The 24,749-nt window shown below is 44.6% G+C and overlaps 1 non-coding gene across 1 annotated transcript; it reads left to right on the plus strand.

Annotated features, from left to right (window-relative positions):
• The first annotated feature begins 8,235 nt into the window (after nt 1-8,235).
• On the plus strand, nt 8,236-8,310 carry TRNAA-CGC (transfer RNA alanine (anticodon CGC)). The gene has a single exon. It is a non-coding gene; the product is annotated as a tRNA-Ala (tRNA).
• Nucleotides 8,311-24,749: the final 16,439 nt, after the last annotated feature.

The following is a 24,749-nucleotide window of genomic DNA, read 5'->3' on the forward strand; positions in this document are numbered from 1 at the left end:
CCGCTAGTTTGAAGATAATATGAGTTGTTGAACTCAAAGGAGTTAAGTTTAAGGACCAAATTTGCAAGTGTCTCGACGGCACTTGGACTAGGGGTGTCTAGAATTTTGTATTCTTTATATGATCCAACCATTGCCTGAATTCCGTCGTCATGTGGGATGTTAGTGTAAAGTGATACCACATCCAGGGTAACTAGGAAAGCGCCTTGAGGGAAGGTGACATTCGATAATTCTTTGAGGAAGTGATTAGTGTCGCGTATGTAAGATGGATGCTTCGGAGGTATATGTTTGTTGAGCGAATCGATATACCTGTTCCTCGCACTCTTTTTTTTTTGGTGTATGTGCGTGTGGGTCGCACTGCCTCTAATAATTTTTTATGCGTATTTTTCTGCTGTGTGCTTTGTGTTTCCCATTTACCTGTTCTGTGCCCGCCCCTATAAAAGGGGATGCATTCACAATGTAAAATCACTCCTGAAGAAGATCGGTCTTCCGATCGAAACGTCGAGTTTAATAAATATGTTTCCTTTAACGAAGCGTATACCTCGCTATATATATATATATATATATATGGCGCCAATTTTTCTCATTAAAATTACTGCTCGAAAAAACACATTCCTATATATATTTTCTTCTACTTTTTTTCTCGTTTTCTCGTGAATTAGCTTTAAGCGATAACATATTCAGTAAAATCCTAAATTGATCAACACCACAAGGTAAAATAAATAAATTAAAAAATCCTGTGTGTCCCTTGCTTTCTGTGGCTGTTGGCTTCTTTCATATATATTTATATTGTGACGCGCATGAAAAGGCGATACCTATTCTGCATGGTCGGCGGATGTTGGTAAAAGCAGGGCCCCGGTGCGCTGAGGCGATCGCGGTACGTTGCTCGGCCGCAGCTGTCGGGGCACCCGGTGGTCCTCAAAGTCCGCTGTATTGACTGCGGCTGGCAGAGGAGGGCGCGTGGAGTACTCAGGGGTGAGCACTGAGCAATTACCAGTGAGTTCCAGCGACCTGGTCAACTCTTCGCGCACGGATCGTGGAAGCCAGATCACACGACGATGTTGTGTCTACGGCTGCCACCGTTGTCACTCCGGCCAAACGTCCGAATTTCGGTGTGATGCGATGTATCTTCAATGTCTCAACCGTGCGGAAGTGCTGAATGACGTCAGATACAGACTCGAGACTTGCTTTGCCGATAAGAAAATTATAAATGTCGTCTGCAAATCTTTTAAGTGGGTGGCCAACTTTATCTTCTTCTGTCATGCCAGGAGAGACGACCTTGCATAACTTAGTGATTTCTTCAATGTACTTTGTACAAGTCTCTCCGGGAAGCTGAGCCCTTTGTGCAAGCGCTTGTTCAGCCCGCTTCTTTTTCGCGACAGAGTCGCCGAAACACTTCTTTAGCTCCTCTACAAAGCGGTCCCCTGTCGTAAAGGAATCCATGTGGTTGTCATACCACGTTAGGGCCGTGTCGGTTAGGGAAAAGACGACGTTGGCAAGTCGGGCGAAAGAGTTCCACTTATTGTAGCGGCTCACCCGTTGGTAGTGGGTAAGCCATTCATCCACGTCCTCGCTGATTGAGCCTGCGAACGGCCGTGGCTCCCGGAAATGCTGCCATGAACTGCTGGGCACAGACCTCGAAGCGTCGCCGTCCAGGGACATCATGAGCACAGCAGGCGGCAGACCAGAAAGGCGACTACTCCGTCGAGGTTCATGCAGAGGATACGTCTGCACGGAACCAGTACACCCGGCACCTTCCACCAAGATGTTACGCCCAGGAGTTTATTAAGACCGGGACGGAGGATTGCAAGCAGCTGCGCCCGCTTGCCGAGCACGAGACGACACCAACCTCGTTCTCCTCATCTTCGCCTTAGTCAGGAACGCCGACCATGCAGAATAGGTATCGCCTTTTCATGGGCGTCACAATATATACAGGGTGTTTCACCTAAGACTTTCTGCAATTTTTAAAAATAAGCTATTTGAATTAGATGCGCGCTTTTTCTGGCATAGCATTGTCAGTGGTGTAGTGCATCATAATACAGCTAAGGCGTGCTAACTAGCAGGCTTGTTAACCAATATTTAATAGTTAACTTCTAAACTATTACAGTTGGGCTCCTTAATTATTGAGAGGCATGTAGCCCACCGTAAGTAATACCCATATCAGTTTTTAGAATTTCGAAACGTGGTTACCCTTGGCGCTGTGGCCCAACAAATTTCGCCTACATCGCGCCAAAATACATGCGGTTTGAGAAGCTTGCAGGCAAAGCAACCTCTCCAGTGAACCTAACTCGTCGAGATAGCCAACATTTGTTGGGCCACAGCGCCGAGGATAATCGCGTTCTCTAAATTCTAAAAACGGATATGGACATTACTTACGGTGGGCTACATGCCTCTCAATAATTAAGGAGCCCAACTGTAATAGTTTAAAAGTTAACTATTAAATATTGGTTAACAAGCCTGCTAGTTAGCACGTCTTAGTTGCATTATGATGTACTACACCACTGACAATGCTATGCCAGAAAAAGCGCGCATCTAATTCAAATAGCTTATTTTTAAAAATTGCAGAAAGTCTTAGGTGAAACACTCCGTATATATATATATATATATAGCGAATTATACGCTTCGTTAAAGGAAACATATTTATTCAACTCGACGTTTCGATCGGAAGACCGATCTTCTTCAGGAGTGATTTTATCACTCCTGAAGAAGATCGGTCTTCCGATCGAAACGTCGAGTTGAATAAATATGTTTGCTTTAACGAAGCGTATACTTCGCTATATATTCTGATAAGCACTCTAGTACTTCACGCTTTCGCAACCTATATATATATATATATATATATATAGCGAAGTATACGCTTCGTTAAAGGAAACATATTCAACTCGACGTTTCGATCGGAAGACCGATCTTCTTCAGGAGTGATTTTACATTGTTAATGCATCCCCTTTTATAGGGGCGGGCACAGAACAGGTAAGTGGGAAACACAAAGCGCATAGCAGAAAAACACGCATAGAAATGATTAGAGGCAGTGCGACCCGCACACACACACACCAAACAAAAAAAGAGTGCGAGGAACAGGCACTCAGTCGGAAAATACAACGTCCAGATGCGGCCTCTGCTGTACCTTAGATTCGTACTGCTGAATTACACGGTACTGATGAATAACCCTTGCATCCATAATGCGGTATTTTGCAAATAGAGCACTCGTATGTGCTAAGTATGTGCCACCCGCAATTTCTCTGACTGCATATTTTTGTAATGTCAAAACCTTCTGAATATTAGTTTGCGTCGTTGTACCCCAAACCAAATGACAATATTTAACATGAGAGTCAAAGAGGGCATGGTAAATAACAAGTTTTGTCCTAGTAGGTATCATGCACTTTACCCTTCTGAGTATGCCGACAAGGCGAGCTAGTTTACTCTCCATTTGCTCGATGTGGTAGTCCCATAACATATATTCCTTGAAGTGAACGCCAAGTGTTTTTACAACATTAGTTATTTCTATCATATTACCACCGAATACTAAATCTGTATGTACAGCCCATTTGACATTTTTAGCTCTAAAAAATATCGCCTTTGTTTTCCGTGTGTTTATTAGTAGGGAATTTTTTTCAGACCATCAGTTAAGTTTGCCAAACACGCTGTTAGCCTTTTCTACTATATCATTCGCGTTGGTGCCGGACAGAAATGAAGTAGTGTCGTCAGCGTAATTTACGTATTCTGTTTCGGAGTCAATCTGCACTAAATCATTAATATATACATAAAATAATAAGGGACCAAGGATACTTCCTTGAGGTACACCAGGCTTTATTTTATTATAAGTAGAGCGATGATTATCTATAGAAACGTACTGATATCGGTCAGTTAAATAGCTAGTGATAAGAGATAGTGCCTTGTTCCGGACACCGTATGCAGAAAGTTTAAGAAGAAGAGTTTCGTGATGAATCCTATCGAAGGCTTTGGAGAAGTCTATGTATATTCCAAGGGTTATTTGTTTACATTCAATGTTATTTAAGATTATTTCTTTTTGCTTCAGGAGAGCCATTTCAGTAGAGGACTTAGGTCTAAATCCAAGCTGTCTTGGAGTTATCACGTTGTATTTTTCAAGAAAATTGGAAAGTCGTAAATGTATTGTTTTTTCCAAGCCCTTAGAAAAAATAGGCAACATAGACACTGGTCTATAATTACCAAGATCGTTTTTCGAACCACCTTTATAAAGAACAACTACTTTTGCTATTTTCATGTCCGAAGGGAAAATGCCGGTAGTCAAAGACAAGTTATAAATATAAGTTAAAATTGGGCAGATAATGTCCAAGACTTACATAACAGGTTTCATTTTCAGTCCAAAAGCATCTTCACTGTTTGTATTGTTCATGCCTTTATATACATATTAAGCACCTCATTTTCGTCACATGTTATAAAAATACTGTTACTTGTATGATTCGTGATGCAATCCAATGCCTTATTGTTGTGTTCACTATCAGCAAGTCCACTGAAATAGCTATTACACTCATTTGCGAGTGTGAGTCCGCTATAACTAATGCCTTCCATTGTAATACTGTCAATTATATTTGTAGAGTTAGCGTTCAAGACTCGATTCAACCTATTCCAAACTTTCTTTTGATCGGTCAAACCAGCGAACATGTTAAGGTGATATGCATTCCTCGCTTTTCTTAAAGTTAAGTTCAGGTTGTTTCGGTACCTCTTGAACGTTGCCCACGATTCTGGACTGCGACTTTGTAAGAATTTCTGAAAGAGGGAATTTTTCTTGGCAATCATTCGAAGAATATGCGAGGTAATCCAGGGTTTACGAGCTCGTTTTGGTTTCTTTACATCTTTGTACGGAAAACTGTTACGATATATACAAGCGAATATCTTCAGAAAACAACTAAACGCTATGTCAGCAGTCAATGCAGCAAAAACTGGTTCCCAGTTGACGTTCATTATTTTGCGTCGAAATGTTTCTAACGTGGTTGAGGTGACCTGCTGTATTTTTACATTTGTTTGTTTACAGTTTGATTTTAATACAGGCACACTATTACATACGATGTAAACAGGCAGGTGGTCACTAATAGCATAATTAATAACCCCGGTTGAGAGCACATTTGTTGCGTTATTTGTAATCAGCAAATCAAGAAGTGTTGCCGTAGTGGGTGTTATGCGTGTAGGTAATGCCACAACGTTTACAAGACAATATGATTCCATTAGTAATGATAGTCGTGACTTTCTGGGTGTATTTTCATGCATATCGACATTGAAATCACCACCTATATATACAGTGTAATTATATTCAGTGGCAAATTGAAAAACATGCTCCCTATAGTGAAAAAAGTTCTCAACACAACCATTCGGGGGGCGATACACAACAATGAAGAGGTTCTTATTGTTACAAACTGAGAGCACCTCATAATCAGGTGTAACCGAAGTAATCTCATTAACCCTTTCACACTGAACACTATCAAGCACAAACAAAGAAACGCCTCCACCTCTTCTGCTTGTTCTGTTTAGGAAGTAAGACTGATAGTTGAGCAGCTCAGGACAATCAACTTTGTCTTTGGCCCATGTCTCAGTAAGCATTACCACAGAGAACATGAATTTAAACTGTTCAAGGAATGCACGTAAAATGTCAGGTTTATCGCGAACAGACTGAATATTCAAACATAGCACTGAAAAATGGGTAGACTGACCCTGAACCTCATTATTAATATCATTCGGAGACAGTTAAGTACCACGCATATAGAAGGAACTAATTACAATCAAGAGCAGTGACTCACTGCAACAGCTTCCTCAAATCGTCATCGCATCGAATCACGTGTGCCAGTTCCCCGTTCGCCTTTCGTACAAGCACTTTGTTGTTCCGGTGCCAGGCATACTTGTAGGCATTCGCATCAGCCCATTTCTTCGCAGAATCGAGAAGCGTTCTGTTCAACCGAGTCAGGTTTTCTACGATCGAGACCTCAGAGTCAGACGTTCTGAGTGATTTGCCTTTCAAAAACCATTGATATCTGAGCATCTGGGAACTGAAACGAACTAGCACACCTGGAACTTTGCCTTGTTTCGCGGGAAGCCTGTGTACGGCATCCACATCGCCTTCGCACAGCTCAGGAAGCTCAATTGAGTGGGCCACATCATTCACTTTTTCAAGCAAATTCTCACCATCTGACTCCGAAATGCCATGGAAGACCAAATTTTGCCGTCTACTCCTCCACTACAAATCGTTCACAGTGACCTTCAGATGAGTCACTTCCTCATTGTTACCACAACTTTCAAGGACAACAACTCGCTTTCGAAGTTCATTAATCTCTGCCTCGTGTCTAGCGATTGCTTTTAACACTTCATATTTCTCTGACATCATATTGATCGACTGGACAATATTGTCAACTTTTTCTGGAGGATGTTCAAGTTTCTCAAGTCTCGCAAGGATAGCACTGAGAATGGCAGGTATATTGACTTCGTCTCCCTCCTTGCCGCCTCCCGCCGCTCTCAGGCGTGACGAATAGCATGTGCCACATTTCCAGACCTCGAAAAAAGCCTCAGCCTTTCCCTTCGCAGCAGCGTCAGACTCCCCAGAGCATTTTCCTAGGTGGAACAAGTTGCTACATTCAGAGCATTCCATTACACGGCCTTTGGCTGGAATTGCTTTCGAACATGCCGCACATATTTTATCGCGGCCAGCCATGTCTTATCTAACACGGGCCAACAAGTCAAAAAGGTACAGCACAAAGCAAGACACTTTCGGCAGCGGTGGCAGCAGAGTAAGACCAAGACTGAAAATGTAAAGGCCAAAGCACCAACCTGCAACCAGTTGTACGGAGCAATTAGGCTGCGAACCGCTGTCTGTCACCACCGCAGCCGAAGTGACGAGCAGTGGGCGTGACAGCAGCGGCACAAATCACTCCGGTGATAGCAGCCTGGTGACGCTAGCAGCGGTAGTTGCTTGAGGAAACAAAATGCCGTGCATCCACAGCCGATCAGTTCAAAGAAGGTTACTGCAGGTCCCACAGTCTTGGGAATTCCAGGCGAAGGAGAAATCCGTCGCGCAGTCTGCAACCTGCAACCAGTTGTACGGAGCAATTAGGCTGCCAACCGCTGTCTGCCACCAACGCAGCCGAAGTGACGAGCAGTGGGCGTGACAGGAGCGGCACAAATCATTCCGGTGATAGCAGCCTGGTGACGCTAGCAGCGGTAGTTGCTTGAGGAAACGAAATGCCGTGCATCCACAGCCGATCAGTTCAAAGAAGGTTACTGCAGGTCCCACAGTCTTGGCAAATCCAGGCGAAGGAGAAATCCGTCGCGCAGTCTTCAACCTGCAACCAGTTGTACGGAGCAATTAGGCTGCGAACCGCTGTCTGCCACCACCGCAGCCGAAGTGACGAGCAGTGGGCGTGACAGGAGCGGCACAAATCATTCCGGTGATAGCAGCCTGGTGACGCTAGCAGCGGTAGTTGCTTGAGGAAACGAAATGCCGTGCATCCACAGCCGATCAGTTCAAAGAAGGTTACTGCAGGTCCCAAAGTCTTGGGAATTCCAGGCGAAGGAGAAATCCGTCGCGCAGTCTGCAACCTGCAACCAGTTGTACGGAGCAATTAGGCTGCGAACCGCTGTCTGCCACCACCCCAGCCGAAGTCCGGTGCTCTACCGCTGAGCTACGGCCACGGCTGTCAATTCTTCTGCTTTCGGGGTATTTATGTTTACAAATAACCTAACCTTTAGAGTGTGACAGAAGCCAACAGCCACAGAAACCAAGGGGCACAGGGGAATTTTTTTAAACTAATTTATTTATTTTGTGGTGTTGGTCAATTTAGAATATTACTGAATATGTTATCGCTGAAAGCTAATTGATTAGAAAAGCAGAAGAAAAAACAATCACGTGCCGCCGGTGGGATCCGAACCCACGACCTCCGAATTACGCGTCCGGTGCTCTACCTCTGAGCTACGGCGACGGCTGTCAAACCTTCTGCTTTCGGGGGTATTTATGTTTACAAGTAACCTAACCTTGAGAGTGTTCATCAGCGCCACCCACGTTCATAAGCGGCGGACGTAGAACGTCCTGAGTAACCGCAGGTGTGACGTAGAACGTCATCGAACGGAGGGGGTGGAAGCTGCGTTCTACGTCACACCTGCGGTTACTCAGGACGTTCTACGTCCGCCGCTTATGAACGTGGGTGGCGCTGATGAACACTCTCAAGGTTAGGTTACTTGTCAACATAAATACCCCCGAAAGCAGAAGGTTTGACAGCCGTAGCCGTAGCTCAGAGGTAGAGCACCGGACGCGCAATTCGGAGGTCGTGGGTTCGGATCCCACCGTCGGCACGTGGTTGTTTTTTCTTCTGCTTTTCTAATCAATTAGCTTTAAGCGATAACATATTCAGTAATATTCTAAATTGATCAAAACCACAAAATAAATAAATTAGTTAAAAAAAAATTCCCCTGTGCCCCTTGGTTTCTGTGGCAGTTGGCTTCTGTCATGTTTATAACGAGCCCCTCATTCCCCTTCCCTTGTTTGCTTAATTGCTGAGCGAGGGCCTCGGTTCTGGCAGCCTTGATGCCATATGAAGCATAAGAGGGTTCTCACGCAGCTTCCACCCCCTCCGTTCGATGACGTTCTACGTCACACCTGCGGTTACTCAGGACGTTCTACGTCCGCCGCTTATGAACGTGGGTGGCGCTGATGAACACCCTCAAGGTTAGGTTACTTGTAAACATAAATACCCCCGAAAGCAGAAGGTTTGACAGCCGTAGCCGTAGCTCAGAGGTAGAGCACCGGACGCGTAATTCGGAGGTCGTGGGTTCGGATCCCACCGTCGGCACGTGGTTGTTTTTTCTTCTGCTTTTTTTAATCAATTAGCTTTAAGCGATAACATATTCAGTAATATTCTAAATTGATCAACACCACAAAATAAATAAATTAGTGAAAAAAAATCCCCTGTGCCCCTTGGTTCTGTGGCTGTTGGCTTCTGTCATATTTATAACGAGCCCCTCATTCCCCTTCCCTTGTTTGCCTAACCTTTAGAGTGTTCACCAGCGCCACCCAGCGGTAGAGCACCGGACGCGTAATTCGGAGGTCGTGGGTTCGGATCCCTCCGGCGGCATGTGGTTGCTTTTATGCGTAGCATATTGCACTCAGTTCAGCCCTTGGGCGCGGCCGGGCAGCCACCAAACCACGTGAAAAAAATAGACAGAAAAAAGAAACAAAAAGGAAAAAAGAAATGAACAAAAAAAATTGCTGAGGCTCAGCTTGGCTAAGCCTGGGGAATGCGAAGCATATTAGTGGCTAGGCTTGGTAATACATGGCTTTCCTTGGTTGAATACTTCGTCATTTTAATACAACCACTAGAAGCCTTCGTCGTGGGGGAAGACAATGGCATGGCTACAGCGGAACGCCGACTAACCCCGAAACGCGCGTTGGGTAAGCGCCTGGATTGCCACGGAAGCCGCGTCTGCCTGCCCGGTGGAGCGAGCGTTTCACCTACACCGAGTGTGAACGCGCGTTCGAAATGCGCGGGAATGCGCGGGTGTGATGGCTAGGGGTCCCACGGCGACGGCGCGAGGTGGAGGCCGGCTCTCTCATCCGATGTCACGTGGTGTGACGTCACGGTGTCACGTGGCGTGACGGCTAGGGGTCCCACGGCGACGGCGCGAGGTGGAGGCCGGCTCTCTCATCCGATGTCACATGGTGTGACGTCACGGTGTCACGTGGTGTGACGTCACGGTGTCACGTGGGGGTCCCACGGCGACGGCGTGAGTGGTAGCTCTAGCAATATGCTTCGCATAAAAAAGACCGGCTGAGCATGGTGGCGGAACCACCGCCCCGTTTCAAAGCGGGCGCTCCTATCCATCCATCCACCCATCCACCCACCCACCCACCCATCCATCCATCCATCCATCCATCCATCCATCCATCCATCCATCCATCCATCCATCCATCCATCCATCCATCCATCCATCCATCCATCCATCCATCCATCCATCCATCCATCCATCCATCCATCCATCATCCATCCATCCATCCACCATCCATCCATCCATCCATCCATCCATCCATCCATCCATCCATCCATCCATCCATCCATCCATCCATCCATCCATCCATCCATCCATCCATCCATCCATACACCCATCCATCCATCCATCCATCCCTCCATCCATCCATCCATCCATCCATCCATCCATCCATCCATCCCTCCATCCCTCCATCCCTCTATCCCTCCATCCATCCATCCATCCATCCATCCATACATCCATCCATCCATCCATCCATCCATCCATCCATCCATCCATCCATCCATCCATCCATCCATCTATCCATCCATCCATCCATCCATCCATCCCTCCATCCATCCCTCCATCCATCCCTCCATCCCTCCATCCATCCATCCAGCCATCATTCCATCCATCCATCCATAATAATAAATAATAATAAATACTTTATTCACACCAAAGAAACAATACAAGACGCGGACGCGCCAAAGCCTCAATTGGGCTTGTAGGGCGCCGTCCGGCAGCAGCAACAACCTGTGTTACCAAATCAATTCATTGTTTTGTGTACTACATTAAAACATATGCACTAGAGCTGTTCAAGCTCGGCAATAGCATCACGTAACTGTCTGCGAGTGTTCAAGTTGAAAACATTATCAGGCATCTCATTGAATATACATGGGATATAATATGACCTCATAGACATACCAAAATGAGTTCGCACTGCAGGGACAATATATCGAGAAACTTTTCTTAATGGGATTGGTTTAACGTTGTGGAACCGAAATTCAGAGTTCCAGAAATATCTGAGTACAGTGACTTGTTTGAACACAATGTCAAAGGAAGGCAGACCTGAAGAAAGGAATACACTTTGCTGTTTATGGGGTATTGAATAGATGACACTCTTAGCCATATTCTTGAGAATACGGTTTATCCTATTTTTCCATGTTGCAGAACAGTTGAAGAAACAGCACATGCCATATCTCAGCAGAGAATACCCCAAAGACTGTGCAATTAAACGTCTTATGGCAAATGGCAGGTAGGCCCTTAGAGCATAGAGCAAGCATGCGACGCCTCTAAGCTTCTTACTGAGGTGTGCCATGTGCGTGTTCCAGGATAAATCACTGTCAAAGTAAATGCCAAGGTATTTCACGGACGGAACACATGTAATGGGGTAGCAAGAACATGCAGTGCAACTGGAGCTGTGCAAAAAAACCGCAGCGTTTTTCGGGATTGGCTTGTGTGCATTTTTAAAGCACACTAGATGAGTTTTTTGGGGGTTTATATCAATCAGGTTACATTGAAACCAATCATATAGATTAGTAGCGTCCTGTTGAAGTTGACGGAGTGCGCAAGAAAAATCTGTATTAGATGAGATGAGGAGGGTGTCATCTGCATATTGATAAATCTGTGATGAAGTTATAATGCTGGGGAGGTCATTAACATAGAGATTAAATAAGAGGGGTGATAAGATGGATCCCTGGGGAACACCACTATATAAGTCTATAGTTCTGCTTTGCACAGGTCCAAGTTCCACCATTTGAGATCGCTGAGACACATAATTTCTTAGTAACATTTGAAAAGGACCACGAAAACCATAGCAAAACAACTTTTCACAGAGAATATCATGGTGAACAGTATTAAATGCCTTCCTGACATCAAGAAAGAGACCAAATGCCACTTCATTTTGATCAAAACTAGAATGAACGGAATCCGACATCTTTTCTAATAACGTTTGGGTACCAGAACCAGCAACAAATCCGTATTGATGTGGGCTAAGCACGTTATGCCTCAGCAAAAATGCTGACATTGTACATAAGACGTGTTTTTCTAAAATTTGTGATATACACGACACGATAGATATTGGGCGATAATTCGCGATATCATTTCTTTTGCCACCCTTGTAAAGTGGTATAACACGCGCTTGTTTAAGAGAGCATGGTAAGAAGCCACTTTCAATCATATCATTTAGCATAAAAAGAAGGACACACTTCAAGCTTTGGAAGTTTCTGGAAAGGTCGCTGATAAATATTCCATCAATTCCAGCCGATTTGTTATGCCGTAGACTGGAGATTATGCTGAAAAGATCTGGCTCTGTTATGTGTGGAAGAAATGCTGAGTCAATCACAGAAGAAGGAAGTAACGGCGAACGTGATGTGGCACGGGCAATGCGCTGTTCTTTAGAAAAAAAGTTATTAAAATCATTTGCCAAAGAGGATGTCAAGTGACCAAAACTATGCTCTATTGCGTCCTTGACCGGTCTACGCTGACGCCCGCGCAGTTCGTTCACGATAGCCCAAGTTTTGGCCACGTCATGGTGGCAATTGCGAAACTGGCTAGCATAGTAACGCCTTTTAGAGGACCGAAGAAGAGCGGTTACTTTGTTCCTAGCAGCCCGAAATTCATTTCGTAAGTTTGCATTTTTTGGTGAAGCGCGACATTTTGACCACAGCGCTTCTTTGCATCTAATGGCTGCGAGAATGTCAGCTGTAAGCCAGAAGCAATTATTATTTCGTTTTTTGGCAATGATACTTTTTTTGCAGGATTCTTTTAAATTTTTAAGAACCAAAACAAAGTTATCGTAGGCGGTATCTTTGTTATCGATCCATCCATCCATCCATCCATCCATCCATCCATCCATCCATCCATCCATCCATCCATCCATCCATCCATCCATCCATCCATCCATCCATCCATCCATCCATCCATCCATCCATCCATCCATCCATCCATCCATCCATCCATCCATCCATCCATCCATACATACGTCACGGAGGAAAAGCTGCTGAGAAAATCGAGTGCCGCCAAGCAATACCTCGCGCAAAAAGACCGCGCAATATGCAACGCATTCTTGGCTTAACCAAGCTAAGCCTGGGCATTTTTTTTCTGCTTTTTTAATCAACTAGCTTTAAGCGGTAACATATTCAGTAATATTCTTAATCGAACAACAGCACAAAATAAATCAATTATTAAAAATCCCTCGTGTCCCTTGGTTTCTGTGGCTGTTGGCTTCTCTCATATTTATAACGAGCCCCTCATCCCCTCTCTCTGTCTCTCTCTCTCTCTCTCTATATATATATATATATATATATATATATACTTCGTAGACTTCGGTATATATCTTGTAAGCAGTCAAGCACTGCATGCTTTCGCAACCTATATATATATATATATATATATATATATATATATATATATATATATATATATATATATATAGCCATTGTAGGTAATTTTTACACACACACACACAGACACACACACACACACACACACATATATATATATATATATATATATATATATATATATATATATATATATATATATATATATAAAGGACAGGCTCTGTCCGAAACGTCGACTTCCAGTAAATGTTTGCTTAAAGGAAGCGTTTCTTCATTTCGCATCTTATTTCTAGCAGCCAAGTGCGTTTATCTTATTGTGCTATATATATATATATATATATATATATATATATATATATATATATATATATATATATATATAGCGAAGTATACGCTTCGTTAAAGGAAACTTATTTATTCAACTCGACGTTTCGATCAGAAGACCGATCTTCTTCAGGAGTGATTTTACATTGTGAATGCATCCCCTTTTATAGCGGCGGGCACAGAACACGAAAGTGGGAAACACAAAGCACATAGTAGAAAAATACGCATAAAAAATTATTAGAAGCAGTGCGACCCACACACACATAAAAAAAACAAAAAAAGAAGAGTGCGAGGAACAGGTACTCAGTCAGAAAATACAACGTCCAGATGCGGCCTCTGCTTTGTTTAGCACCACAGGCTTGCTTATTGACAGTCGTGTCCAGCTGGGAGGTGCTCGACAGGTGCGTGGCCGTGCAACAACTTTCGTAGAAAAATGCGAAAACTTGTTCCTTCTCCTGGCCGCGAGAGCAAAAAATAAAATATGACCCTCCAACAGAGAGAGCAGACAACAGAAAAAAAAAGAAGAAGAAAAAGGAAAATGAACAGAGCAAGAAAGAAACCTCGAAAAAAAATGTGAAATAGGTAAAAGAAAACCTTTAAAGTAGTGCTTTTTCTTCGCACCCAGCTATAGTGCACTCACCCCTGGTTGAGGGGACGTATTGGAAGGAGTGTAAAAAAAGAAAAAATATAAGAAGAAAATATATAAAAAAATGTGAGCTTACATAGTAAAATTAAAAAGGAAAAAAAAAAGAAATTGTGCGGCATTCGCGTGACCACAAGGTGAGCACACCCGGGGGGGAAACGGCACAGGTGTGGCACAGGTGTGGCATGCAGAAAGGGGTATGACCTCAGACGACTTAGTCAGTGTTGCTTTGTTTAATTTCGTAGGCCCCTGACCTCGGAAGAGAGGTGAGGGTGCCGTAAGTTTCATTAATGCCATTTTGCACTGTGTTAAATTTAAAAATAAAATATGATTCTCGTTGCTCGCGCTCACGAGTGTTTTTGAAGCCACTCTGTAGTATTGTTACTTTAAGTTTGTCAAACTCGTGACCTTTCTCGCGGAGGTGTTGTCCATTCGACCATGTTGTCCATTCGACAGTCAATAAACCGAGAGCTGTAGGTTGCACACCATGCAAAAAAAGCCGATGTCAAGTCTGCAAACACATGGAAACCACGGCACTGGCTAAAAGCACCCATTCAAATTTCAAGCATTCTATCCGGGAAGACCTGAATTGCGATTCCAGCAACGTGGTTTACATGCTCGAGTGTGGCGACTGTCGAATGCAATACATAGGCCAAACAGACAATTCCTTCCGTTTCAGATTTAATAACCACCGCTCACATACCCAATCCCTCCCCAACCTCCCTCTTTCGAAACACCTCCGCGAGAAAAGTCACGAGTTTGACAAACTTAAAGTAACAATACTACAGAGTGGCTTCAAAAACACTCGTGAGCGCGAGCAACGAGAATCATATTTTATTTTAGAGCGCAGCTCTTTGGCGTCCGTTCCTGGGTTTCGCGTCGGCGTCGTCGTCGGCGTTGTCGTCGGCGTCGGCCTCGTAACCAGCTCCGCCCCCCTTTCATCCGCAGCTGGGGTTGACTCACTATCGGCGTCAGCGGCATCAGTCAGTCGCTGCTATCTCTTCCCTCCTCCCTTTATCGTGTTGTCCGCTTGCTGCGCGCGCTTCTGCCCCCATCGTTTGCCGCTGGGTGTACACGCCGCCCCCCTCCCCCCTCTTCCTGCGAGTCTCCGGTTGTCAAAGCGCCGGCTCGAACTTAATTCCTTTCTTCGCTCCTCCTCCAATGCAACCCCTGTGCGGTGGCAATCAGAGAGCCAGATCGGTGGCGGCGGATCTGTATATGTGCACCGCCCGAGCCGAAATTGCCGCTGCCGTTCGCCCTGTGCAGTGGCAATCAGAGAGCCAGATCGGTGGCGGCGGATCTGTATATGTGCACCGCCCGAGCCGAAATTGCCGCTGCCGTTCGCCACTGCGAAATTATCTGCCAGTTCTTTCTGAGCCATGAGCGAGACGACCGATGGAAGTCCTCCGTCTGCTAAAAAAAAAATTCTGTGATAGCGCATACATGTGTTGCTCGATTTCTTTGCCTCAATCTATCGAAAAGGTGAAACAGCTTATTTGCTGCGCTCAAATTTCGCATTAGGAAGTAACGTAATCGTCGGTAATTTTTTTAAATTTAACACAGTGCAAAATGGCATTAATGAAACTTACGGCACCCTCACCTCTCTTCCGAGGTCAGGGGCCTACGAAATTAAACAAAGCAACACTGACTAAGTCGTCTGAGGTCATACCCCTTTCTGCATGCCACACCTGTGCCACACCAGTGCCGTTTCCCCCCCGGGTGTGCTCACCTTGTGGTCACGCGAATGCCACACAATTTCTTTTTTTTATTTATTTTATTTTTTTATTTTTAATTTTACTATGTAAGCTCACATTTTTTTCTTATATATTTTTTTTCTTTTTTTATATTTTTTTCTTTTTCTTATATTTTTCTCTCGCACTCTTTTTTTTGTGTATGTGCGTGTGGGTCGCACTGCCTCTAATAATTTTTTATGCATATTTTTCTGCTATGTGCATTGTGTTTCCCACTTACCTGTTCTGTGCCCGCCCCTATAAAAGGGGATGCATTCACAATGTAAAATCACTCCTGAAGAAGATCGGTCTTCCGATCGAAACGTCGAGTTTAATAAATATGTTTCCTTTAACGAAGCGTATACTTCGCTATATATTCTTATAAGCAGTCTAGTACTTCACGCTTTCGCAACCTATATATATATATATATATATATATATATACAAACAATGCAGCTAATTTTTACCTGTGCCCTTTCATTAAAATTGCTGTTCGATAAAACACATTAGTTCTAGACTACAATATGCTTCGGCTATTTGGCTTCCTCAGTTTTCATTTCTTACTTCCTCCCTTGGATCCATTCAAATGCACTGCCTGCATTTCATCACAGTTAACCACTTAGTACTACCATTATCCGATCCATGTAATCTAACCTTAACCTACCAGATTTGGTGCTGCACAGAAAAATATGGCGTTTCTCTTCTTTAGTAGCACTACAAAACCTCCCTCTTGGTCGGATTGTATAACCATGAGGCCATGCTGCTTAAGAAAGCTAACCACCTTTTTGTGCTGTGGAACGCGCTTTGAAATCCGACTCACGTTCCTTGCCGCGGATTCAGCTCCGTCTACAATGGCTAAGTCTTAAGTGGGGAACACATGTCTGGCAACGCGCCCGGCGCGCCGCTCAGGTCGCCGCTTCCGAACTTCCGCAGCACTGCAAGCAGGCACACATGGGAGCGACGCCAGCCGCGGCGCGCCGGCCGATCAGGCTCCGCCTATTTGCAATGTTACCAGACTGATGTTCACTTCTTTTGCATCCGCGCGAAGGAATGGAAAAAATATTGGCAATTCATGTTTTTTAAACGAATGACATCATCGTTTTTTTTTTGTAATAAATAAAGTTATATCTGCATTTGACTGCGTCGTAATTGTTGTAATAGAAAAATTTTAAAGAAATGTTTGATTTTAGGACAAGCTTTGTCTTGAGACTGGCAACAACAGCTTTCTGCAGGTGCGTTTTGGTATCTTTATTGGTTTCATGAGGCGAACACCGCTGTATTTCATCGCAGTACTACTCTCGCAGTACTACCATAGAGTAACATAGAAGTAAAGAGCGGACACTCGGGCCCTTTCGCGGCCGAGTTCGGCGCTTCCCCGTTTCCGCCAGATGGCACTGAACGTGCAAATAAAAAAAAAGAAAAAGAGTATGGTCTTGGCATGTCTTGGCTTCCTTCTGCGGACTGACTGATGCGCTCATTGTCACCCTGACAGAATGCACGTAGTAGGTGCACTGCCGCTTGCCAAGCGCGCGCGATGCGTGGCATAACGCCTTTGCGGCTTGTGGGTGACGTGTTTTGCCGCGGCGTCCAGGCAAGAGATCAAAGCCAAACGCTTTTGACGAGCGTCGAAACCTGGATAATTGTTGCGTGCTCCGTAATCGTCACGCTGGTGGCCAGCTGCTCAGCTGGGCAATGTGACACCGCCTCCTCCGCGGGAGGGGAGAACGCACAAGACGCAATGAAAGTAGAGCCTCCAAGATTCCTGTTGTGGTCTATCATCTCTGAGGCCAGTGCGTTTCCCCGGGTCCGCTAGGTGCGCTGTGCACAAAAGTCGGCCGCTGGGGCGTACGGGACTGTCCGCTCTTTACTTCTATATTACTCTATGGTACTACTCTCGCCGAGACGAAGACTGCTGCTTCTGAAAAAGACGCTGCGTCTTCTGAAAGTAAAGCAGAATAGGATGAAGCGGAGGTGGTGGGTGCGGCCAGCCTGGAGAGCTCGCCACACGGAGAGCGAATTCTTCACGACGGTAAGAACCATGTAAATTCTATCTTAGGAGAGGGCTGAGTCGGTGTGGTTGGTTCATGTTGAACGGTACGACGAAACAGCGCTGACGTACGGGTGGGAAGAGGAGACAGACACATGCGCTGGGCTAACAACCAGTTCTAGCTTGCCGAACTTTGGACTTCGTTAGTGTAAAATGAAGTCAGTGACGCTGACGCCCTGAGCGACCCATCTTGTTTTAACACGGCGTAGTGCCAACTTTTTAAAGCTAACGTGGCGCAGCGAACCGTTACAGGCGTGGTACTCGCGGAGCGCTGACGTTTTTGCAGCGCTGTGGCGCTGTCGCCCCCAGCCCCCCGCCACTTATCTGCTAAAGCTTATCTGCCGCCTCTGTGCGCCGCGGGTGGTTCACTGAATCTGCATGTCGCGGACTACCGTGCGGCAACTGTGACAGGATACGCGGCAATCATTGGATGTTTTGCTATTCACATAGTCCGCGTGACCTTGTAGACCAGCGCCGCTTACGTTCTAAACTCTGTAATATCAAAATTACGAGTGGAGGCGGGCTGCAGAAGAAACATTCCTTCTGCGTCCTCGGGTGTTTTTTTTTCTTGTTTTTCATGTGTGTTGTGTAATCATTATTGGCTTCATTGTATTTCACATGTAAAAGATGAGGGAGGGAGATTTGAATTACTTCAAAAAGTATTACAGAATGAACCCACAGGAGTTTGACTTCATTTTATCACTTGCTGGAGAAGACCTCCAGAGGAAATATGTTGTCAGGGAGCCAATATGCCCTGCTGAAAGGTTGGCTATTACTCTCAGGTATGTGAAGTGTCAGATGTGATGGCTATTTTCATGCACCATAGCACAAGCTTGCAGCTACTTCTGTGCTCGCGATCTGAGATGGACAAGAAAGAAAACAATTTTCTCTGAGATAATAGAGTTAAATCGAGCCGCATATACTTAAAATGTAATGCACAAATCTACTCCACCTTGGGGGATTCCCCTAAACATTTGGTCTACACTGTTCCCACTTCGAGTTATTGATCAATTCGCTCTCGCCCTACCATAAGCTTGCCGTCCCGGTTGGCTCAATTGGTAGAGCGACTGCTCCGGTGAAGCGGTGGTCCCGGGTTCGAACCCCGGACCAGGACGAATTTTTCTTTAACTACGAAGTTTCTGAGAAAGCTGTGTAGCTTTCCTGTGTAGCCGTATGGCTGCGCTCGGGTGGACGTCAATGAGTAATTACTCCCTTATTAGAAATCTACTCCACCTTGGGGGATTCCCCTATACATTTGGTCAACACTGTTCCCACTTCGAGTTATTGATTAATTCGCTCTCGCCCTACCATAAGCTTGCCGTCCCGGTTGGCTCAATTGGTAGAGCGACTGCTCCGGTGAAGCGGTGGTCCCGGGTTCGAACCCCGGACCAGGACGAATTTTTCTTTAACTACGAAGTTTCTGAGAAAGCTGTGTAGCTTTCTTTTGTAGCCGTATGGCTGCGCTCGGGTGGACGTCAATGAGTAATTACTCCCTTATTAGAAATCTACTCCACCTTGGGGGATTCCCATAAACATTTGGTCAACACTGTTCCCACTTCGAGTTATTGATCAATTCGCTCTCGCCCTACCATAAGCTTGCCGTCTCGGTTGGCTCAATTGGTAGAGCGACTGCTCCGGTGAAGCGGTGGTCCCGGGTTCGAACCCCGGACCAGGACGAATTTTTCTTTAACTACGAAGTTTCTGAGAAAGCTGTGTAGCTTTCCTTTGTAGCCGTATGGCTGCGCTCGGGTGGACGTCAATGAGTAATTACTCCCTTATTAGAAATCTACTCCACCTTGGGGGATTCCCCTAAACATTTGGTCAACACTGTTCCCACTTCGAGTTATTGATCAATTCGCTCTCGCCCTACCATAAGCTTGCCGTCCCGGTTGGCTCAATTGGTAGAGCGACTGCTCCGGTGAAGCGGTGGTCCCGGGTTCGAACCCCGGACCAGGACGAATTTTTCTTTAACTACGAAGTTTCTGAGAAAGCTGTGTAGCTTTCCTTTGTAGCCGTATGGCTGCGCTCGGGTGGACGTCAATGAGTAATTACTCCCTTATTACGGTACTACCACAGAGCTGTAAAACTTGAGCTCTGTGCTTCTTTTGCTGAATCATCCATGCATATTTTTCAGTTGTTTGGTACATATTCGCATTACCTTCTAGTAAAAGCATTGTGTTGGCTGCTTACAGCTTCCTATGCAAAATGAATTTCTTTACATCTGTTGCCACATCAATTTCCCAGGTACTTGTCATCAGGTGACCTTGTAAGAAATGTTTCCCTTTCTTTTCGTGTGGGGATTTCGACAGCAAGGGCAGCAATACGTGTGACATGTCAAGCTCTGTGGTCCAGACTTGAGCCTCTGTACATGCCTGCGAGTACTTATGCTTGGTTTGGTTTTGGTTTTATGGGGTTTAATGTCCCAAAGCGACTAAGGCTATGAGAGACGCCCGAGTACTTATATATGAAGGACATTTGTTTCATATGGCCGTGTGTGACATAAACATGGAATGATAATTAAAAAAGAGGGTAAGGCATTTAAATTCATTACATCTTGAAGGGAACAAAAGCATACTTTACTACCAAAGGAGTGTGCTTCAGACTTTTTGAGAAAAGTAATGTGATGACTACAGCAACAGATGGATATTAGCTTCTTACATTTCATTTTTTAAATAACAGATGTCTGGTGTAGTTGCAACTTAAGCTAGGTCACCTGAATAGTTACTCGACAGTCTTTGTTAGTTTTGCATGAAAAGTCCATTGCACTGCATTTTGGGCAGGTTATTTAATATAGTCTTGCAATTAAGTGGGTTTAAAAGCGGCTCAACAGCTGACTTAGTGACGGACAGCGCACATACTGAGTACCAATGAAAGGACGAGTTTATTTGCGCCCGCAAAATCTACCAGGGGAGAAGCACCATTAAAAACACCACAGTTAGGAAAGTTAAAATGCAAGAACAATCTAATCTAAATGCTCTGTACATGATGTGTTTCATTTTCACGAGGCAGGAGCATTAGAATGAATAACAAAATAAATGTGCAGCAGGCCCCCCACCTGACAGACCTGTACTAATTGTGCTTATCTGTGTTTTTTATAACCTGGCAATGCAATCGCTGTTCAAAAATTTGTTGACCTGGTCGATGCATCTTTATGGAGGTGAATTGCAACAGGTCCATATACTTTGTCATGCCAGTGCACGTTGAAAACCTCATGGGGTGAAATTTATTCGAGGCCCAACCCTACAGTCTCCCTCATAGCCCATGAATCTCTTTTGGCCATTACACCCCACAATTTTTATCATTTGTTGGCCATGCTAAATGCATTTTGAGTCTCATAAATAAATAAACATGTAAAATTAAGAATTGCAGTGCATGTCACCACCGTCAATTAGGCTGTTTGCCTAATGGGTGTGTTTTCATTTTCTTTTGTACCTTTTTTTCAGGATCCAGATCTCGCAACTTGGGTGGGTATTGGCAATGGCTTTGCGGAGAGCTGGCAGTTTCCGAACTGTATTGGGGCTGTGGACGGGAAACATATCGAGATAAGAGCCCCTGCCAATTCTGGGAGCATGTACTTCAACTATAAGGCAAGTTTCCATTGCGGGGCATATATTGCTACCTTAATACTTCAGCTCGCTTCGTCTTATAAGTTGATTTTCATAGAGCCTTCTGCATGCGCTGGTGGTCTCTGACATTGCAAGCTTTTATTTTGTAGTACGCTGGCTCAATACCAGTTTTTAGCCATGCCAGTTAGAATACATTCTAAATTCTCCATATGCTGTATCGTAGCACATGTAAAAGCTGCAAAACACAATTTTAGCACTTCAGCATCGTCTAAACAAAGCCAGACTAAGGAAAACAACAAACATACTTCGAGAGTCAGGCATCCCCTTTGCAGTCGTTTTTTTTTAAGATTTGAAGATAATAATAAATCCGTCACCAAGCATGAGGGTACCAGTCATCGTTGCAGACATGGGATTATAAAAAATTAATGATAATAATAACTATAAAAAAAAATATATCTGGCCGCAGAAAGCCATGTATTTTAGTTTCGGTAACTACTAAACTAATAATGATACGAACATTATTTTTGTTGTAACGCATTCCAAAATGTCTGGGGATACTTATGAAATAAACTTATGACTGTGGCTCCCATCTTAAAAGAATTATTGCAACTTTTTTTCATTTCAGGGCACCTTCTCCATTGTTCTGCTTGCCGCAGTGGACAGCACCTACAAGTTCACTGTAGTAGACGTTGGTGCGTACGGGAAGCAGAGTGATGGGGCAGTCCTGCAAGAATCAAATTTTGGAAAGCGCCTTGAGAGTGGACAGCTAGACTTGCCGAGAGACCTGCCCCTGCCTGCCACAACCCTGCCTGCACCTTGCGTCTTTGTCGGGGATGAGGCCTTCCAACTGCGACAGTATTTCCTGAGGCCATACCCCGGGCGTGGTTTGGAGGCCAGCAAACGGATCTTCAACTACCACCTCAGTCGAGCAAGGTAACAAGAACAAAACTGATACCGTCATTATATACTGGAAGTTTGGCTTGGTGTCAGGTTACAGATATGCTTAAGATTTCGTGCACAGGTATGAAGTGAGAACAGCTACAGCATTTATTGCAAATTAGTCTTCACATTGCATGTGAAATTTATGCGTAGAGTGTCTAAACTCGTGCCATGGGACAACTGATGTGATTCTGTATTTTCTTCCTCAAACAGGAGATGTGTTGAAAATGCATTTGGAATCCTTGTAACTCGTTGGAGGATCCTCGAAAGGACGTTAGGGGAAACGCCAAGGAACGCTGAAGATCTGGTGAAGGCATTGTGCGTACTGCACAATTATTTGATGTCCAACAGTCTAGGAGACAGCAGTTATTGTCCCCCTGAGTATGGCGACACGGTGAGCGCAAGTGGCCAGCGAAAAGATGGCCAGTGGCGTCAGCGACTAGCACTGCCACCCATGCAAGTCGCACGCACCACTGCAAGAAACTTTGGAGCCAGGGCCCGCTATGTTCGGGAGATGTACCGGCAATATTTTAGCAGTCCTGTTGGCAGAGTGCCTTGGCAGGACGCTGTACTGTACTGAGAGCACATAAGATTAGCCATTACATGCTGTCAAATAAGTGTTATTTGCCTCTATTTTAATGTTTGTCTCAAAGACGTGCATGAGGCATGCAAAAAAAATCAGTTTGGTTATCTGAACGATCAATCATTCCGCAAGTAAAGTGCAGCAACAGCACCATTTACCTCCAAATGAGGACATCAGAAATGAGTTGGAGCGTATTTTATTGCATTAGCATAGCTGCACTGCATTGCACACATTGCATGAGCAGTCTCATTGACGCAGTGATATGGTCACTAATTACAAGATACATGTAATTAGTGATCATTTGGTGGGCTCAATTGCACTATACTAGTGGGCACTTTCCCTTCTCTATATTTCATAATGATGTCCATAATATGGATCTTGCAGTATGCTTGCAGCGCCTCTGGAATTTTATCGATGTCTTTCGCCAAAGACAAGCAAAAATATTCACTTGAATCCGGTTTGGCATTCAGCTGTCTGTCAATGCTCTCAATTTCGGCATCGAATGCTTCAGCTTTTCTTTTAGATTTTCTCTTGATCCCAGAAGGGTGCTGTGGGGTGGCACTTGAAAATGCGGATGATATGGCATCGGGCGAGGGTAGGGACGGACATGGGGATGAATTGGACTTATCCGGATGAGGAAAGTTTTTGGGTGCCCCAGAACACTTTGTTTGGGGGCTGGTAGTTGAGCCTTCCGAAGCCATATCTATAAAAAAACTGTTGTGTCGGGAGTCTGCATGTTCTTCTTCTTCATACTCTACTGCCACCTCGTCGAAAGAGTTTGCTTCAGCAGCTTCTCCACGCACATTGCTGGAAGATCTGCGGAAGAAACGCCACTTGCTTGTCAACACAATAAGCCTTCAGCATAAATTCTATCTTGTGTCAGCTGCAACTTTCGTACCCCAGCGAAATTTTTGTTCTCACTTGATGCTTGACATGAAAATGAACTGTATTTTACAAGTCTCAGTTTGAAATACAGGCTAAATTTATTTCATGTTTGATTATTAAACTTATGTGATCTGGCTTTTCTTACTAAGGTCATTTATTTGCTGAGAAATCTAGCTATTGTCCTGTCCAGCAATCCTACTTCAATAGCACGCTAGGATATTTTAGCACAGTTGTTTGTTGCCCCTATGCTGTACTTGCGTTCGTTGATAAATGCAAGACATTTCTTGCAAAACAGGATTTTGGACTGATGGTATGCGGTATTAAATGTTGCAATGTTTTACATACACTATGAGACGCACCATGTCAGAGGGCTTCAGATTTAGACAATCTGAGGCTCTCGAACCTGCAATGACATCGCGTACCGAATTAATGCATTTTGCCTCCATCAAAGTGTACCGTCATAAAATTTATAAGCGTGAACACGGTGGCGCGTGGCAGATAGCCTCGAACCCTACTCATGGCTACTCGTGGCGATTTGCAGCTGCCGCCTTCATAAACAGAGTAGAAAGGGAGGTGTGTCCTTCGGCTTGCTGGTAGCAGGCAAGGCGGCATAACCCTTTCCGCCACATTGCTAAAGACCGCCGCCTCGTATCGCCACAAATAGGACTCGAGGCTATCTGCCACGCGCTTCCATGTTCATCCTCCTAAATTTCATGACTGTACATGCCTTAGCTACCTCTTGTCACCTTACTGTTAAATTAAGTGAACACTTGTGGAAAAATTAGTTTGAAACCTCAAGAGTGAACAAGCCGGCAAAACAATCCCAAAAAAGATTATGGATCAAGGAGTGTTATAATCACTCACGCGGATCGATGATGTCCCGCAGAAACATCATCTGCTCAAAATACGGCCATGATGAGCTGGTATCG

The sequence above is a fragment of the Amblyomma mixtum genome, chromosome 10 (assembly GCF_055824585.1).
Source record: "Amblyomma mixtum isolate Tamu chromosome 10, ASM5582458v1, whole genome shotgun sequence".
NCBI classification, from domain to species: domain Eukaryota; kingdom Metazoa; phylum Arthropoda; class Arachnida; order Ixodida; family Ixodidae; genus Amblyomma; species Amblyomma mixtum.